Source organism: Gobio gobio (genome assembly GCF_949357685.1).
Source record: "Gobio gobio genome assembly, chromosome: 1".
Lineage (NCBI taxonomy): Eukaryota > Metazoa > Chordata > Actinopteri > Cypriniformes > Gobionidae > Gobio > Gobio gobio.
Genome location: NC_137097.1, coordinates 3,971,064 through 3,978,049, shown reverse-complemented (window position 1 = coordinate 3,978,049; position 6,986 = coordinate 3,971,064).

The following is a 6,986-nucleotide window of genomic DNA, read 5'->3' as shown; positions in this document are numbered from 1 at the left end:
AACATTACAAACGTGCACAGAAACTAGCACACATCCATTTTAAATAATAATACAATCATGTCAAAGGAAAATAATCCGTATATATTACGTTTTTTAGTTCAAATTTACCATACCATAATTAATGTATAGTTAGTTCATGTTTATATGTGAATAAAAGCATAAATTCAATCTGTTCATCATATAAAGCGATCATATCTCTTGTGAACTAAACCGAATTTATTTTGGGGTAAATTAATCCTTTAAGCCCTGCAACAAAATTATAGAAAGCTGTAGCAACATTGTACTACCGTTCAAAAGTTAGTAAAAGTGTTATTTATTTATTTATTGGGGGAAAGAACTTAAAGAAATGAATACATTTATCCAGCAGGGATCTATTAAATTGATCAGATTCAGATTTTTTTTTATTTTAATGCCATGTCAGCATCCAAGGCTATATATTCATGGCAAAAACTCAATTTCAGTTTTATTGTCCATATTTTACCAAGTTATAGTATAATGCAGACGTAGGCAAGCTCAGTCCTAGAGAGCTTTATTAATCATTTTTAAGTCATAATTTTGACTTTAAATCCCAAATTTTACATTTTTATCTCAGAATTTTTAAAGTCCTAATTTCAACTGCTCATCACCACCCTGTCTCCTCCCCGAAATCGCCATATATGGAGCTTACAACGCCTAGTTTTACTCTGCATAACCTCATCTGCATTTCATTTGCATGCATATTCATGTTGAACACTGTCAAAGGTGCAAGACATTAAAAATATTAATATACAAGACACTATAAATGCCATTTGTGCCTTACACAATACATTGCTGACAATAATCCAATATCTTTTTATGTTTTAGAATAAATATATAAAAATATCCATAAAAACAAAAGTGTATAAAATACTTCTCAGGTATTTTTTAAAAATAAAGTTTATTAATTCATTTCCACGGGCCAAATGTTATTTTAATTCAAAATATTTTGTTAATTTTAAACCCTTCAACTCAAATTCATGCAGTTTTGCTAATAATTTGATGTTTAGGCTATTTTAATTTTAACAGATAGGCCTACTTATTTATTGCAGCATAAATACAATCATCTGACTCAGAGCGTCACTGACATAATGTATTTAAAAAAGGAAACGTGCAAATCGTAATTTTTTCTTCAAGTTGTATCCTTCAAATACAGTGGTATTTTTCATAATTTTGTGAAGATGTCTTTACTCTCCGTGTCTGTGCAGCTGTGGTTGTACAGTAAGATTATCATTGGACATATTCAAACCGGATAATGGACCGTTTGACCACCGAATCCTGCAGTGTCTGTGATATCGAAGTAAGTGTGCATCACTGATCATCGTTCTCACTAAAACCTGTAATTAATCCTTACTGTCATTAAAACAGCGTGTCACAGGAAAACTGATCAAAAGTCTAAAATTCTAAATTCATATAAAAAAATCTAAATTCATATAATTTTTGTTTAAATTCTGAGTAATGACTTTGTCATTTCAGTGCATATCGCCATTAATGAAACTGGAACATTAATGTAAATGTGTATATCAAAATGAAAACAGAGTTTTAAACTGTTCTTACTTCATTACTTTTCTCACTAAAAGAGTTTGTACGCATGGGTCAGAGTTTGTGTGCAGGTGCGCACATTTTCCCGTCAAGTTTGTTTATATAAATCACAACTTATGCGTCAGAAGTAGCGTACGCCTCTTTCAGGGCCTGTTTTGTGCATACGCAACGGTTATAAATGAGACCCCTGGTCAGTAATATTAGTTGAATATTTTGTGAATATTTAGTCGTAATTTAATAAAATCCGCACCCGACCTGACCCGCTTAAAATAGAACCGACATGCGACCCGCAATAAAACCAGTTTGGCATATCACATTATAGACGCACTTACAAAAATGTTTATTGCCAGCATACAGAAGTTATTACACCACCATTAACACAAGGACAACTTCAGCAGGGACATTCTAAAACGCTTAACGTGAAAAACGCTTAACGTGGCTTAATGTACTAAGAGACCAAACTCAGGAAACATAACCAAAAATACTGTTGAATAGAACTGCTTGAGCTTGGCTTGTTACCACAGTTATCTGCGTGTTTCCTCAGCGATGAAGTTCCACATTTGTGGCTATCTTTTCTTCAACTCCTCAGGATCCATCTCGACGACTGCAGTGCAGGCAGATCGCGCGCGCGGTTGTGATTCTCCTGGGAGGGCGCGCGAGCGCCGCACGGCCACAAATAAACTGATATGGATTTTAAATTATTTTATCAACTTGAAATACAGGCAAGGCATATTTTTGTAGATGTGTTCCTAAAAATATGCATATATTTTTATATATATTCGTTTGCACGTGACTGTTTTAAACCCGTGTTTAGACCCGTGTTCTCCCTTGTCCGACCCGACCCGCACCCGTATCGGACACAGTTAGGATGTTTTTCACACGTTCCAGCAATATTCGTTCCAGCAGGACTCTGGTTGTCACGTTGGGTATGTTGACGGAAGTTAGCCTATTTTCTGGCGCTGTGTAATATCATTGCACCGCTGCACTCATGGGACGGCTCACAGCTCTTGATCATTACGCAGGAATGAGAAGATAGTTCCTAGCCATATCGCCCTAGAAAATCGCAACTTTTAATTTTCTATCAGTCTTAGTACACGATGTAACTATACACATCACAAAATGTAAATAGGAAAATGTTGGCGTTATTTTGTCACTTATTGAGCAGTAGGCTAGCTGGAGCCATTTACCTCCAGTCTTTGTGCTAAGCTAGGCTAGCAGTGGGTGTGTCAGACAGAGTTATGGCACGCATGGAGATGAGAATGGTGTGTATGGACTTATCTAACTTTGGGGGATACGGTGAATAAGCTAAAGTCCCAAAAAGTCGGCGTATTCCTTTAACTGTTATGTTTGTTTTAACATTAACGTTACTATGTTTAAGAGCTAACTACGGGTAGATTATTACACTGCCATGCATCATTCTAAGATATTTAAATGTTTGTCATGTGAGAATAATATCTTACAAAAGTAAGATTTTAGCTGTCAGACACATGTAACGTTAAAAAAATCTACCTTTAGATCAGTAAATTGTAATTTTCCTAACAAGCTTGTTCACATTATGTGGAATTTGACTGCCTTAAATTTCTCAAGCATAGTTTACTCAAAGTTGTAAGTTAATACAAAGACATAGAAAAGGTGTTGGACGTGTTGGACCGGGAATTTATTTGTATTTATTAAACTGCAGATAATGTTCAAATATACTGTATATATTTGAAATTTAGCCGAATTAAAAAAAAAAAAACGTACTAAGAAATATCACTGTGTAATACAGTTACTTCCTTTTAAAGCAACATGCAGCATTTGAACAATTCCTCTACATCTTCTTCTGGACTGAAGCACAGGCTCTACTCTTCAGCTCAATATTGACCTACAAAACTCAACAGAAACCCTTTAAATCCCAACATAACATCAAACACTAACAGATCCCTCAAGATCTCAGCAGAGGAGGTTTAAACATATGTTGGGGATTTAAAAAGGTTTCTGTTGAGCTGAAGTGTAGAGCCTGTGCTTCAGTCAAGGAGAAGACTTATGTAGCGAATTAGCTCAGAGGGGAAATATTAATAATTATAAATAACTCATTATGATTAATTATGAATATTTGAATCAGTTAAATAGATTAACTTGATGTAGATACATTAACATTACATTCAATCAATCAGTTCATCCTGTGAATGTTCAGTATTGATTATTAATTAATTCTAAGAAAAGGATATTTTCATGGCCACAGAAAAATAATTCTTCCTTTGTATTTACATAAGTGCTTAGAGCGCATTAGCAAGATCGATCATTTAAGGGACAATTTGTTTGCAGCAGGGATTCAGAACCAACATATATTGTGCACACATTTTATTAACTAAATCACCAGACTAAAACTAACAAAACATACATACACAGAACATATACATGGTAAGAGGCAAAGTTAAAGTGGTTGAAAAAACGTGTCAGAACAGATTGATGAAGGAGGATAGAGATCAGGAGACAGAGGAGAACAACAGAGAGGAGGATATAGATCAGGAGACAGAGGAGAACAACAGAGAGGAGGATATAGATCAGGAGACAGAGGAGAACAACAGAGAGGAGGATATAGATCAGAAGGAGACAGAGGAGAGCAACAGAGAGGAGGATAGAGATCAGAAGGAGACAGAGGAGAGCAACAGAGAGGAGGATAGAGATCAGAAGGAGACAGAGGAGAGCAACAGAGAGATAGATAGAGATCAGGAGACAGAGGAGAGCAACAGAGAGGAGGATAGAGATCAGAAGGAGACAGAGGAGAGCAACAGAGAGGAGGATAGAGATCAGAAGGAGACAGAGGAGAGCAACAGAGAGGAGGATATAGATCAGAAGGAGACAGAGGAGAGCAACAGAGAGGAGGATAGAGATCAGAAGGAGACAGAGGAGAGCAACAGAGAGATGGATAGAGATCAGAAGGAGACAGAGGAGAGCAACAGAGAGATGGATAGAGATCAGGAGACAGAGGAGAGCAACAGAGAGGAGGATAGAGATCAGAAGGAGACAGAGGAGAGCAACAGAGAGGAGGATAGAGATCAGAAGGCGACAGAGGAGAGCAACAGAGAGATGGATAGAGATCAGAAGGAGACAGAGGAGAGCAACAGAGAGGAGGATAGAGATCAGAAGGAGACAGAGGAGAGCAACAGAGAGGAGGATAGAGATCAGAAGGAGACAGAGGAGAGCAACAGAGAGGAGGATATAGATCAGAAGGAGACAGAGGAGAGCAACAGAGAGGAGGATAGAGATCAGAAGGAGACAGAGGAGAGCAACAGAGAGATGGATAGAGATCAGAAGGAGACAGAGGAGAGCAACAGAGAGATGGATAGAGATCAGGAGACAGAGGAGAGCAACAGAGAGGAGGATAGAGATCAGAAGGAGACAGAGGAGAGCAACAGAGAGGAGGATAGAGATCAGAAGGCGACAGAGGAGAGCAACAGAGAGATGGATAGAGATCAGAAGGAGACAGAGGAGAGCAACAGAGAGGAGGATAGAGATCAGAAAGAGACAGAGGAGAGCAACAGAGAGGAGGATAGAGATCAGAAGGAGACAGAGGAGAACAACAGAGATGGATAGAGATCAGAAGGAGACAGAAGAGGGCAACAGAGAGGAGGACAGAGATCAGAAGGAGATGGAGAGCAACCGAGAGGAGAAGGATAGAGATCGGAATGAGATGGAGGAGAGCAACAGAGAGGAGGATAGAGATCAGAAGGAGACAGAGGAGAGCAACAGAGAGGAGGATAGAGATCAGAAGGAGATGGAGGAGAGCAACAGAGAGGAGGATAGAGATCAGAAGGCGACAGAGGAGAGCAACAGAGAGATGGATAGAGATCAGAAGGAGATGGAGAGCAACCGAGAGGAGAAGGATAGAGATCGGAATGAGATGGAGGAGAGCAACAGAGAGGAGGATAGAGATCAGAAGGAGACAGAGGAGAGCAACAGAGAGGAGGATAGAGATCAGAAGGAGATGGAGGAGAGCAACAGAGAGATAGATAGAGATCAGGAGACAGAGGAGAACAACAGAGAGGAGGATATAGATCAGAAGGAGACCGAGGAGAGCAACAGAGAGGAAGATAGAGATCAGAAGGAGACAGAGGAGAGCAACAGAGAGATGGATAGAGACCAGAAGGAGACAGAGGAGAGCAACAGAGAGGAGGATATAGATCAGAAAGAGACAGAGGAGAGCAACAGAGAGGAGGATAGAGACCAGAAGGAGACAGAGGAGAGCAACAGAGAGGAGGATGTAGATCAGAAAGAGACAGAGGAGAGCAACAGAGAGGAGGATAGAGATCAGAAGGAGACAGAGGAGAGCAACAGAGAGGAGGATAGAGATCAGAAAGAGACAGAGGAGAGCAACAGAGAGGAGGATAGAGATCAGAAGGAGACAGAGGAGAGCAACAGAGAGGAGGATAGAGATCAGAAGGAGACAGAGGAGAGCAACAGAGAGATGGATAGAGATCAGAAGACAGAGGAGAGCAACAGAGAGGAGGATATAGATCAGAAGGAGACAGAGGAGAGCAACAGAGAGGAGGATAGAGATCAGAAGGAGACAGAGGAGAGCAACAGAGAGATGGATAGAGACCAGAAGGAGGCAGAGGAGAGCAACAGAGAGGAGGATAGAGATCAGAAGGAGACAGAGGAGAGCAACAGAGAGGAGGATAGAGACCAGAAGGAGACAGAGGAGAGCAACAGAGAGGAGGATATAGATCAGAAAGAGACAGAGGAGAGCAACAGAGAGGAGGATAGAGATCAGAAGGAGACAGAGGAGAGCAACAGAGAGGAGGATAGAGATCAGAAGGAGACAGAGGAGAGCAACAGAGAGATGGATAGAGATCAGAAGACAGAGGAGAGCAACAGAGAGGAGGATATAGATCAGAAGGAGACAGAGGAGAGCAACAGAGAGGAGGATAGAGATCAGAAGGAGACAGAGGAGAGCAACAGAGAGATGGATAGAGACCAGAAGGAGGCAGAGGAGAGCAACAGAGAGGAGGATAGAGATCAGAAGGAGACAGAGGAGAGCAACAGAGAGGAGGATAGAGATCAGAAGGAGGCAGAGGAGAGCAACAGAGAGGAGGATATAGATCAGAAGGAGACAGAGGAGAGCAACAGAGAGGAGGATATAGATCAGAAGGAGACAGAGGAGAGCAACAGAGAGATGGATAGAGATCAGGAGACAGAGGAGAGCAACAGAGAGGAGGATATAGGTCAGAAGGAGACAGAGGAGAGCAACAGAGAGGAGGATAGAGATCAGAAGGAGACAGAGGAGGGCAACAGAGAGATGGATAGAGATCGGAAGGAGACAGAGGAGAGCAACAGAGAGTAGGATATAGATCAGAAGGAGACAGAGGAGAGCAACAGAGAGGAGGATAGAGATCAGAAGGAGACAGAGGAGAGCAACAGAGAGATGGATAGAGATCAGGAGACAG